The sequence below is a fragment of the Camellia sinensis genome, chromosome 5 (assembly GCF_055761805.1).
Source record: "Camellia sinensis isolate YWXY chromosome 5, ASM5576180v1, whole genome shotgun sequence".
Lineage (NCBI taxonomy): Eukaryota > Viridiplantae > Streptophyta > Magnoliopsida > Ericales > Theaceae > Camellia > Camellia sinensis.
The window spans coordinates 153,980,105-153,994,417 of NC_138965.1; positions in this window are offsets into that span (position 1 = coordinate 153,980,105).

Here is a 14,313-nt window from a genome sequence, read left to right on the forward strand (position 1 = left end):
TCTTTTTCAGCGACCACTGAATCAGTATCCCGTATAGCACGGTTCTGAAAAGTGATCTTGGGAGCCCACTTGGAAAAGTTAGCTCGGTCGGAACGCTCCGGCTGAGGGTTCGGTGGAGGGCTTGGCGGAAGGATGGGATCTTCTTCATCAACAAGGCGTGGCTCGGTTGTGGAAGTCCGAGCACGCTTATTGGGACGAGATGATGAGGGTTGATGGGATGGAAGCGCCACCACCGTCTCCTGAGTCTGACTGGCTGGTGGTACCTCGGGCTGGTTTGTTTAGGTCAGGAGTGCCCTTACAACTCGTTTCTTGGCCATCTCTTGCTCAGCAGTTAGAGGGATCAATCTGATTTGGGGCAAGTTTGGGTCCGGTTCAGGTGAGGCTTCCAATAAAAAGTCAGTTACCTTGGTCTTTCGTTTGCCACTATATCGGTAGGTCGGCTGAAAGTCCAATAGCCCGGTCCAACTTCGGTCTGGATATCGCAGGGCGGCGCGAAGTATATTCAAGTTGGGGTAGTTATATTGGGACTTGAGGAAGTTTAAATCTGCATAAAAGAAGACAACAGTCAGTGCGGTTTAAGATGAGAAAACCGAAGTAAAGAAAGGCATAGTATGAAGCCGAGGTAACTCTACCGACTACACCCTTGTTCCAATTTATTCTGTCGCTAGGGATCTGGGTTTGTTGGTCCTCAAAATTTCCAGATACCCAGAGGAAGTCATCATTGTTCACATCTTTATCCGGGGTATCCTTTATTATCTTTTTACGCCGGCATCTTATTCTTAAATAATAGACCCATCCATCTTCGGCGGAGCCTATAGAATATTGATGGAAGAGCTCAGTAAACCGAGATTAAGGCCAGCCCGGCGATTTAGCTCGGCAATACCATTTATTATACGGTAAGAATTGGTGGAAAGTTGGGTTGGGCAAAGGTTGGTCTGCTTAAGGAATTCACAGAGAAGAGGCGGGGTACAGGAAATCTTAGTCCGATTTCTACTATGGACAGAAGGGTAAAGGGAACGAAGCCGTGTTTTTCCCATGGTGTGATATCCAGGTCGGCTAAGGTGAGATGGACGTCATCAGGGATGTTGTAATCCTTTCGGAATTCGGCCATGACACCTGGTGAGTTAACTAAGAACCTATACTTTCCTATTTGTGGTTTAAGTTATAAATAAATTAAACAGTAATATTAGCTCGGTCGAAGTATGATGCTGAGTAGCTCGGTTGAACGCTCAAAAGAGTGCCTGGGCAACCTAAGTCTGCAAAGTGAAAAACAAATGTGTTAAGCACAGATCACTAAACCGTGCTACAAAAAACAAGGGCAAGATAAATGAAGTCCTAGCTCAGCTACACAAGATGCTATCAGTTTTTAGCTCGGTTTGAGCAAGGGGCTTTTTAGCCCGGTTGACCTTTTGGGGCAGCACCCTTAGTTCATACCGAACTAAGGGAGCTGGTTTAGCCCCAAGTTTTAGCTCGGTCGGTGGTTAAGGCTATTGGGGGAGCATTCTTAGCTCGGTCTGAACTAAGGGAGCTGCTTTAGCCCCAAGTTTTAGCCCGGTCAGCGGTTGAGGTTTTCTAGCACGGTATTGCGCAAATTTAGTGCGGTTCGATAGCTCGGTTAAAAGAAGCAGAAGGTCCCTAACTTATGGAAACCACAAGTATGGCATAAGTTCTAGTGCGGTTGTTGGTTGTGGCTAGGCTTGCATCTAATACAAACAGTATCCTAGTTTGGTTGATGCGTGATTTTGGATCAGATACAACGTTCTTCAGTTTATTCGTAAGTACCAGTGGTTATATTACAAAGGTTTTTCCAAAAAATGGAAGCAAAAATAGAACATATGCTTTGAAAAAACATAAACATGCTTTATGTTGCAAAAAGAGGTGCAAAATCAATAAAGAGGTTAAGTTACTTACAAGGATAGAGGCAAGTCGATGAAGATCCAAGTTGCAAGAAAGAACACAAGCTTTGCAAAAAAAAAAAATAGTGCTTACAGAAATGGAGGCTCGAACAAGAGAGAAAGTGGAGAGAGAAGAAGGTGAATAGTGTTGCGTTTAAATAATAGGGTTTTTGTGAAGAATTCGAGTTTAGGTGGGACTGTTCAAATGTTGAAAAGTACGAAGAACAGCGTGACAGCTTTTCTGGGCCAATAAGCGTTTGCCACGTGTCCTTTGGAATGAGAAGCGATTCAATTACAGTGATTGAAGAGACGTTTTGACCGAACAGATGGGTAGCCCGGTGTGGATTTAGCTCTGTTGAAAAGCTAAAGTTTTTAGCTTGGCTGGTGGCAGGTAATCCCTATCATGCTACGCAGATGGAATTAAGGGGCAATTGAGAGGGTAATTTATAAGTAAATTGGGCCGAGCTAGGTGATGGGCCATTTTATGGGCCGCAGTAAAAAGGGGTGAGTAAAAGGACCTGGTAGTTACCACGGTCCAAAAGAGTTTTGTAGTTAGCTCGGTCGGCATGGTCAGAACGGCAACAGTTAGCTCGGTCAAAACCACATTGAGCCGAGGTATTTTGGGCTTTTTCTCAGGACCTTGCTGCTGAATAGCTCGGTCTAAGCACGCTATGGATAGCATGGTCTTAACAGGTGAAATCGAAGTACTAGTAACAGAGGAGAGAACCGAGCTAGGTAGAGCTCGGTCGTTTCGGCCAGTTTAGCATGGCTATGTTACCTCGGTCGTTTTGCCTTACTGCCGAGGTAAAACCATCTCACTTGGTTTAAGCAGTGAGGGAGGTGTTGAAGGATAAGCATTATCTTTCAGGAATGTGATTCCTAGGAGGACTCTACATGGAGAAGTAAGAGTTCCACTAGGTTTGTGCCACGCGAAACCTATAAAAGCTCATAGCATCACCTATGGAGAGGTAACACAACTTTGATTCCCGAATACATAGAACTTTTTGTCTATTTGTCTATTTTTCTAACTTAGGCATCGGACAGGTATCCGGCACACCCCCGCCGGCTAGCTCACATTTGTGTTTTCAGGGAGTAAAGCGACGTCGTACGGAGGAGCGCAGACTTGATCAATAGGATTATACGAGAAGGTTTATTTCTTTCCCGTACATGTGTCATGTTTAATTTTTCTAGACAGACTATACAACAGGTTATACTGCATAATAAACACTGAGCACTTTTATTTTTAGCGGGAAACCAGTTACAATAACTGCATTTAGTGGTATCAAATCCTAATCCTATTTGAAAATTATGCTAGCATTCAGTATCTGCATTACATTCCATCAAAAAGAAAATATCATGAGAAGGAGTCATTCCTATTTCTTGGTTGAGTTGTCCTAAAAGATTATCTACATCTGTATCACTTTCTGAATCAATATCTGAATTTATGATTTCTATTTGATATTCATAATCACTGACTATATTATATATTTCTAAATCATCACTATTTATGCTAACTATATCTTCTTCTAAGTCTTCTATAATATGTAGTCTTTCTATCTATTTATTAGTATTAGGCCTTTGTCTTTTTGGGCAGTTTTTTGCAAAATGATTAGGTTCTCGACATATAAAACAATTGTATTTTTTACTGTTGGGTTTTCTAACATATCTTTGTTTTCTTTTATCTCTTTCTTCTTTGGGTAATTGTTTATAATTTATCCTATTAAAAGTTCTACTCTTTCTAATGAATTTCTGTTTTTTCCATGGTTTTCTATATTTTTTCTTCCAATATTTTTCTTTTCTATATTTTTCATATTTTTTTGTATTTTTTCCTATTATATTTATCTTCATATTGCTGAGGAGTATATATTACACTTCTACAAAAATCATAATTTTATTTTTTCAAATCTTTCTGTATTTCAATTTCTATACATTTTTCTCTAAGCTTGAGAAATGTATAAACTATTGTAGGTCTTATTCCTAAAGTTCCTCTTATTTTTACTTCTCCTGAGGCTATTTTAGCTGGTAAATTTGCATAATAAACTGACCATTTATTTTCTATATCTCTTCCTAGTTCTCTAGGTAGTTTTCTAAAATATTTATTTCTTATTTCTTCATCAAAACTTTTTTCAGTTCTAGCTGCTATGGCTAAGTATTCTTTACTAAAAGGTACAATATATTTCCAACTTCCTAACGTTATCTGATCTAACTCAGTTAATGTTATGCTTTGAGTGTAATCATTTCTTCTAGAAGGGTCATATCGTATAAGTATTTCTTTTATAAAACTAGTAAAATTTCATGAGTTATCTCCTAGTTCTTTAAGATGTTTAATTGTTTCCTCATATTTTTCTTTAAAAGTTAGATAAATATTATAAGCTGAATCTCCTAAAAGTGTCTCCATATATTCTCACATATCCGTCGATTCAAAGGGATTACTCATCCATGCCTTTACTGCATCTTTTTCCCATTTTTCTATCACTTCTTGCCATATCTGAGGGTTGAATCTGACTAAATCTAAAAGGGTTCCTTGATTATTAACTGGCTATAATTGTATACTCATATCTGGTTATCTACGCTTTCCATGAAATCTATAGCTTTTATTTGGATCTGCCTTACTGCGTCCTAAACTAGCTAATGGTCTTCTTCCTCCTACTACATAATGCATTGGTTCTACGAGATCTTCTACAGTTGGTTGTGGATTACTAGTTCATGTGCTTTCCGTGTTCATGTAAAAAGTATCTTCTAAATTAGATTGTTTTGGTATTCTAAATATCTTACTAGGATGTATTTTATCTTCTATGATATCATCTACATATTCTGTACGAAATTTTTGGTCTAAAAATGACACTGCTTCATCATGGGTATCTCCTCTAGCTAAGTATTCATAATATCTGGCATCTAGTATTTTATTCATATCGGTTAGGGTGAAATTTTCTAAATCTATCTCATCAATATTATATATTTTATTTTGTGATATTGTTTTTTCCTCTATCATTACATAAAGCTGATTTACGTCACTATGATTATCTTGATTTTCTTCCCTATCTATACTGCTAAATTCATCATCTTCAAATTTTTCTAGTGCTACATACGTATATTGAGTGAATCTTACTGTATAATTTCCATCTGCTTTTTGATATAATAAGTTATCTTGAGGGGCTAACCCTTTTTGTCCTAGAAAGTCTCCTAAGTTCCAGCCTAGTGTTGCATTATCTTCAGAATTAAATTTTTTAGCTGGTAGTGCCTTTATTCCTTTTGCGCCTAATAATTTAACTATCTGATCATTTGTAAGTTTATAATGAGTATTACTTTCTGAGACTGCTAAGCCTAAAAATCCTATGCAAATTAATAAATTCTTTTCTCCTTTTTTCATTTTGTATCCCCTACTTTTTATTCCTATTTTTATTTTTTTATGAAAGGTCGATGTTGGTAATAGAAAATCTAGTGTAAAATAAACTATTCCTCCTTTTGAATTCATATCTAGTTCATAGCTGCCTAAAATACTTTGTCCTACATCATTAAACCTATCATCATAAAGACATACAAAAACTTTAGTTCCTAAATTTTCTCTGGTTAATGCCTTAACTCCTACTACAATTAATCCTAAGTGGGTCATTTTAAGGTGTTCATGCACTGCATATTTATAGCTTTCTCTGTCTATTAAATTTAGTTCTATTTTTTCATCTTCGTGAGTTACACTAACCATTTGTTCACCATAGTGTTTAAATAGATATTGTTTTTTATGAACCTAGCTTATATACATATTTGGCTGGAATTAATTCTAGTTTTTCTTTCTTAAATTTTTCTATCTGTTATTCTACATCTATAAATTCTTTCATTTTAATATCTTCATCTTCATTACGCTTTTTACTGCTACTTCCTTTTACTAGCTGTTTAAACATCTTTATTTTCTATAAGTTCTACAAACAGGTTTCTTTGGTAATTTAAGCTTTTTGAAATATCTGGCCATATCTTCTTCGTTTATCTAAGATTGGGTTTTGTTTGTTTGTCCTTCTATTCCTTTTTCCTTTTTGAAGTATTATTCTTTCTAAAGAAGTTAAACGATTTTCTACACTGTGTAATTGTTCTGATAGTCTTTCAAATTTTTCACACAATCTGATTAGGAGTAAAATTTCTATATTATTTTGTCTTACTGATATTTTATCTAACTGATTTATTCCTTGATAGCTACTGATTCCTTCTGGGTTATTATGAAAATATTTTGCTTGTTTTAAAATAATCTGGTAGTCTCTATTAGCTTTTTTATCACTACTCATAAACTAAGATCTTACAGGTTGTTCTAAAATTTCTAATTTCTGTTTTAAATTATCTTAAATTTGATTAATTTGTTCTATTTGTTTATCTATTTGATTTATATTACCATGAATTTTTTCAATTAGTTGCTTAAATTCTAACTCTATTTACTTTGAACTGCTATTATTTATAGCTGAAATTAGAGTCTCTATTTCTAGCTTAGTGGCAAATTTTTCTAAATTTAAATCTGCTCGTTTTTGTAAAATTGAACTACACTGGTCTTGGGTATAGTCTAATTTTTTATCTTGATCTTTAATTATACTGTGAGTGTTACGAAGATGGTCTATAGATGAAGTAAAGAGATTACTATTTTTAATATTTTTTGCAAAGTTAATCTGATAATCTATGACACTATTTAGCTGAGAATTATTTTCACTATGGAGCTGATGTGTAAAAGCACCTTCAAAATTACAACGAAATTTATTTTTATCTATAAGACGATGGTTATGATTGATGAGTTCTAAATCTAAATATTCTACTCTTTTCATACACAAAATTAAATCCTACTTTAAAATTATTAAAAGCTACTATAATATGAAATTTATAACTAAATTGTCCAAAAATAAAAACTACACTATTTCCATAAGCAAAATGCATAAACTAACTTAAATTGTCCTAAAATCGAACACTGCTCTGATACCAATTTTTTGGGGGTGATGAGTGATGAGTTAGTAATCTACCACTATTTTGAAATTGGACTGAGAATTATCTAATTGATGTTACAGTTATGCTAATAGGTCTTCAAACTGTTGTATGGCTAGCTTTAAAGCTTCTTGTTTTACAGTTATCTGTCTATTTATTTGAGAAATTTTTAAATTGTAATTTTCTAGAGATCTACCAGAAGCTAATGATAATAGAAATTGATACCTTAATTTTTGATCTTCTAATTCTTGTATAAGCTCAGTACTGGTTTTGATTTTAATCCTAAATTTTTCTTCTAAGGGCATAAAGTTTTGATTTTTAAATTCCTTTTATGAACAATATTTCCTTAATATTTCTACTCGGGTTGCTCTCCTTTTATTCTAAAATTCTTTTTCTTTGGCAAAACTATTTTTAGGCAATGTTTGTTTTCATTACATGTACTCCCACCTTGAAGCTAAGTTTCGTTCAATATAGTATATTTTTATTTTTTTTATTTTTACCTTTTCCCTTCTGCCTACAATTTGCCCTCAAACGCCTAACCACGGCTCACACGGGCTCTTCAGCTAAGGTCACTCAGTAATAAAATAGAAAACAACAGATACTACGAAGATGCAAAGCATGTAATATTAATGAGCAAACAAGCATTCTATAAACTTAGTTTTTCCAAAAAGAAAATAAATTTTTAGAATAGAAGAGTTATCCTTTTGAAATATTTAAGGAAAAAGAGAGACTACTCACACTTCATATTAATAAGGAATATACTTACAAAGATTATATTACAGACTCTGAAATTCTGAAAGACTTGGTACACTTAGAGGATTTTGAGAGAGGTTGGAAATTTTTACAAAGTAGAGTGAAGAAAAATTTTTCATTGTGTCTCTTCCGTTGGCATGAATGCCAATTTATACAACACAAAAGGAAGATAAAAACAAAAGTTTCAAATCTATACTTGACATCTTACGTCTAAACTTTTTCTAAAAGTCTAAGACATATTCAAAACCTATTCAAGCCTAGACTTAGGTTTTTTCAAAATCTAATAAAGACAAGATTATATGCATACAATTATATGCCTATTTTGACAGACTTTCTACACGAATAAAAACAAGTAGAGGGTTTGGATAATGATGCCGGATACTGCTTTGGACCCCATCGCACATTATTCAATCCTCCATTTTTGATAAAATCTTGACACTATAATTTATTACATGACACATGTAAGGATTCTCACAGCTTTTCTTTAATAAAGCAGGGTATGGGTCATCTGCTTTATTAAAATAGTGAGTGAAGGAGAAGTCTTATTACTGATGGACACAAATAATTACAGACATAGATATTTACAATAGCTATTTATCTTTTCATCTTTAACTAATGAAGAAATGCTTTATCTTCAAAATGTGTCTTTTTCCTCTGGGATGCCAATAATTGATGTCGACGCTTGGATGCTAAATCTTCAAAGCGGATTCTAAGTTCAAGTTACATTATTTTAAATGCATAACTTGTTTTGATCGGTCCAAATATATCGTTTACCACCTCTACCTGTATTTGTAATAATTACACAAAAAAACATGGAACCAATCAATAAAATAAAATTATATATAAATTATAATGTTACGTGTTACTAATCAATCAATTTTATTAATAGGCAAAAAGACAAAATAGAGTTAGGGTTAAAATAGTTACAAAAATTTTAAAAAGTTAAAAAATTTGCACTGGTTTGGCATGATGGGTTGGGATGAGTTAGGGTTAAAATAGTTACAAAAAGACAAAACAGATTTTTTTAGTCACGGGCTAAAAAATGTCATATTCAAATCATAATTATTTCATTTTTTCTTTCACAAAAGTTACAAGAGTAAAAAAAACGCATTCCAAACGAAATTTTTTAGCCTTAGACTAAAATAGTTAAAAAGTCAAAAAGCCAATCGATATCCCAAACAAAGCCCTTAGATTTTGTATAAAAACAAAAAAACTCAATAAAAAATAATGGCCTCATTTGGGAAGTGACTATTTTATAGGCTTTTTGGCTTTTTGACTATTTTAGTAGGCTATTTTAGTTTTTGTATTTGGAAAAATGAGATGAATTTTTAGTTGAGTTGTTGTATTGAAAAGTGTGTTGAAATGATGTTTGAATGTAAAATGACAAATTTGTCCCTAAAATTATAATTTTTTAAATTGATGTACAGAGGCAAAATGATAATTTAGCCGTTGATGTAACAAGTTGAGGCTGTGATAGTGTAGGCTGTGCCTACACTGTACGGCGCTGAGCCTTTTTTTTTTTTTCGAAAAAATTTGATTTGGAGGCTTTTTGGCTAATAACTCAAACGAGACTATAATAGTCTCAACCACCGTTTCCCAAACAGCGCCAATGTATTTCAAATCTTTTGCCCTAAGGTAGTACACACATTGACAAGGCCCGTTAACTAATTTTGCTATCATATCATTTCAACCCTAACAAGGCCCATAAATTAGAAATTATTTCTTAAAACAAACTATTCCTCAAATTAATTATAATTTATTTATATAAATAATGACACTAGGAAAATAACCTAGCCCGAAGAGGGTCGAAGGACAAGGCACCATAAAAAAAAGGATAAATTAGAAATACACTTTTGAAATTTACTTAAAATACTCTGTGGTTCTAAAAATTATTTTGCCACCTTAAAATTTGTTTTGCATAACAAATAACTCATTTCATTACTCAACCATTAAGTTGATTAATGATTTTTAATGATGACAACAATGTATTTCAATTAACACTCCTAATAATTCTATTGTTGTATCGGATGATAGTTAAGAATTTTATTTTTTCTATCATTTCAGTTAAATGCAAATTTATAATTTTTAGAATTATAGGGGGGTTAATTTATATTTTAAGTATACTTTCAAGGTGTATTTGTAATTTATCAAAAAATAAAAAACAAAAGCAAAATCAAAAAAACCACCACTTGTCATCCTTACATGTGCAGAGGAATATGAAATTTTATGTTGATATAATCCAGAATAAATAATTATTGAGCAAATTACATATTATAAGTCTCGTTTGGGAATTAAATATTTTAATTAAAAATTAAAAATTATTATAAATTATCACATTATATTTTTTATTTTTTTATATATATTAAAATTATTAAAATAGTCGGTTGGGATAGTATATGTTTACTTTTACGTTTTAGCTAGTCCATCACGGCAACCTACTTTACGTTTTAGCCATTTAGTTCATCACGACAACCCATGATTCGTACACGCAAGCACTTATTTATTAAATAATTTAGTAGTGTTTAATAAAGTTTAGAATTATAATTTAAGAATAGGGTTGTATTATTTTGATTTTGTGAATTTTGAAATTATGATTTAAAAAAAAAGAATTTGTTTGGTTATGAGTTTTGAATTGAGTTTTCAAAACTTAATTGAAAAACTTATAATTAATAACCAAACACACAACTCAAAACTCTATTAAAAATTCTATTTTAAGCTCATAACCAGATTTTTTTTTAAATTCAATTCAAAAAATAATTTGTCATTTTGGTGTAAAAAAATAATTTTATATTTAAAAAATATCAAAAACAAATATATTTTTTTTTTCCACATAAAAGGTGACGATTGGCAATTGCCAAAAAAAAAAAAAAAAATATTATTCCGGTCAATCGGCTGGACATCCGAGAGGATGTTAAGTCTGACGATCGGGTAAATCAAAAATTTAAAAATTGTCTGATTTACCAAATATATTTTGAAATTAATTTGGAATTATGATTTAAAAACTTTAACCAATCATAATATTAGAATGTAAAACTAGCTCCAAACACAGCCTTTCATTTTCATTTTCATTTTCATTTTTTTATTTTTTATTGAGATGGAACACATAAGCATCAGATGCCAAATTCTTCCTAGATACCTTGCAATTAAAGGTGTTGGTGGTGTAGTGATTAGTGATTATTATAATTAGTGGTGCTTAACGGATACACTGATTCATTTAAACTGATTTAATTGAATCGATTCGTTACATTTTAGACGAATGTATGATGATAAAAGGACGAATATAGATAGATTTTCTTCAATCCGTCTAATTTTGGACGGATGACAGATTAAAAATTCTTAAGCCGTAACCAAATCGTGAGTACTCCTAGTTTACAATCATTGTTAATATAGAAGTTTGTTGGATTATTATCCATGTTTGTAGTCATTATTAATAAGACATATTGAATTGTTATCCAAAAACAAAAAACAAAAAAATTTGTGTCGACTGGTTTTATTATGTTGAAAATTTGAAAAATGTAAACTGTCAAACCGATTCGGATCTATTTGTCAATTCGACAGACGATTGCTGATTAATTTTCTTCAATTTACTTAGTTTGGAATGAATGACGAATTAGAAATTTTCAAATCACAACCCAACCGCTAGCACCTCTAATTATTATAATAACAACGTTATTTTCCTCTGGTTCACATCATCATTTGACAAAAGAACACCTTGTCCGGTTCTCTCTTCGTTTTCAATTTTTTTTCATGTTTTCAAATATTAAAAAAACTAAAAATATTCATCGTTTTTATTTTTTTTTATGAAAAACAGTTCTAAAAAATTCAAAAAATAATTTCTTTAATTTTTCCTAAAAAGTTAGTTGCTTTCAGAAAAATGTTATCGAAAAACAAAATTTGAAAATTTACCAAATAAATTTTGTGTTTGAAAGAATCCAATTTCTCTCTGAGGGGTTGTTTGGGGTGTCCTAAATAAATATATTTTTTGTCTTTTTGAATTAAAAAATTGAGGAAAAAAAGATGGATATTTGGGTTAATTTTTTGTCTTTTTATAAAAAAATATGTGATAAAAAATTGTATAAATAAAGTGTATAGTGGAAGAAAGTTAATTAGTTGTACGGCTGCCCGGCTGTCCCAGCATGTCTTACAGAAAATAATTGCCTCCTTCAGGGCAAAGTGTTTGGACAATGATGGTCGATCCATGGGGGCCACCATGGGTCCCATTTTAATAATCTGAACCATCAATATGTACAACTCGTCACTTTGATCGGATATCGATAACTATATGATCAGATTAGTTTTTTTTTCAACAGTTAACTATCACACCATCTGTTTTGTTTATACAAAACTGATTTGATTATATAGTTAACGATATCCGATTAACGTGATTTTTTATAGACATATATTACGCGACGAGTTCTACATATTGAACGGTTCGAATTATCAAAACGGAACCCTTAGTGGGCCCCCAAGGGCCCAACATTACCATCAAACTTTGTGACTTTACATAGGTAATTTTTTTTTTGGCCCAAAAAGTGTATAATGCCTTCCTGCTTCACAAGTACGGCTGACAGAGCTTGATCAAACTTTTGTATTATAAAAATATATAAAATATTTTTTTAATATTTTTTATTTGTAAATAATAATAATTTTTTTACTTTTTATGTAATTTTTTGACTTTTTTAATTATTTTAGACTTGTCAAACCAGTCCTCAATTCGACCTAGTTGGGCCACTATAGATGTCATCCTAATGATATGAATTTTTCATTTTATAAACAGTTCTATATAGATTATTGAAGAAAAATTTAAATTAATTTAATAATCATAATCATATAATTTTATCAAAATAGTCATCTAATGAAATTATGTAACTATAATTATTAGATTAATTTGATTTTTTTTTTATATAGATAATTTATAGATAATGATTTAAAAAATGAACTGTTAAAATAATTATTAAAGTACAATTTGTGATGGAGCTCTGAACTGACTTTCTCTGCCACTGAAAAAAAGCCATATTTTCTTTTTTTAAAATGAACAAAAACGAATGGACAGCCAACATGCTTATTCTCTTTATTACTATGGAATAGATTAATGATTATTATTATTTCCAAATACAACAATGATTCATTCCATTAAAAATATCACTACTAATAGCACTAATATATTAAAAAGTAAAAAAAAAAAAAAATACAACTCCAAGACCAAAACATCACATCATTAATAGCGAGACCCACTGCCACCTAATTAGTGGGAGCACTAATTAGTGCTCCCAAGCATTTTTCTTCCAAATAGGACAGTTGTTGGTGATGTAATACTAATAAGGCATACGGGGTCACCATCGTTTGTTTTTTCGATGGCGCATACTTAAGAGATATTTCAATTGTTTAGGGCTTGTTGGCATATTCTGTGACTGTGAGCACAAAAGTGTGGATATTCTTAAATTGATTCTAAGTATCGCGGATGTGTCGCATGCAACATCTCATGGTCCCCGTTGCATGTTAAATGACCCAATTACCCAAACACCCCCCCCCCTTCAAAAAAAAAAAAAAAAAAAAGAAGAAAGTATGATGGACTTAGGCCCCGTTTGAGGACTTACTTTTTTAGCCAAAAAGTTAAAAAATTATCATTTTAGTCAAAAAGTCAACAACTCATACAAAAAAGTCAAAGATTCTCTTTTCTCTCTACTTTTTGCATATCTTTTCGTAATTAGTCAAAAAGTCATCCCAAACATATAAATTTTTTTTACCTATTTTTTTAGCCAAATAACCAAAAAGTTACTAAATTAGCATGTTCCCAAACGAGGCCTTAGTAAAGGTAAGCTCATCTTGTACTCACTTTATTTTTTCAAGAGTATCAAAAGATGTATATACTTTTTAGATTTAGTATGTTCGAGATTGATGTAATACTCTCAAATCAATAAGAGTATTAGTAATTGGATGACAGAAGTCGACTTGGGCCTCCTTATTAGTAAGGTCGGATTAATTTGTCTCCTTTTGTGTAGTTTTGTTGATCAAGAATACTACTACATGCACATGTCTCGAGAATACTTCAAAAAAACTAAATAATTTGTCCTATTTCAAAGACATTATTAGCTTTCGAAGGTTAATCCATGAAACTCTCTTTAGCTCAAGTATATTTACAAAAAAAAGTTGTTATTAGAGTTAGAAGGCTCAAAATTATTTGTATTGCAATTCCTCTTGTTATCTGGATGCATTCATAGCCACTAAATTATATCTCCTGATTGTTAGTAAATTAGGACTGAAAAAACATAAAAATGAAAATTTTGAAACAAAAGATCCCTTGATCTACTAGAAGTAGAGATAGCATAGATAATGGATTAACTTTGCCACTTTTTTTTTAGAGGGTTTTAATTTTGTGACTTTAAAAATAGAAAAATTAATAAAAATTAGAGATAATATAGTATATTATGAATAATGATTTATAATTAATAAGAGTTAAAAAATGTAAGATGATAAATAAATTAGTAAAAATGAATGTTAACTATAATATTTTAATAATTTAATCTTATTATATTAAAAATCAAATTATATACAGATAAATATATTTAATATATAAAAATGGGATATGATAAGTTAGATCAGGATAGAGGTACAAAACTTATTCTCACCTGACTTGTTTATCGAGACAGGACAGACAGATGTGAGGACAGAGTGAGATGGAAAAACATTATCGTTGATAGTTAGAAGGCAC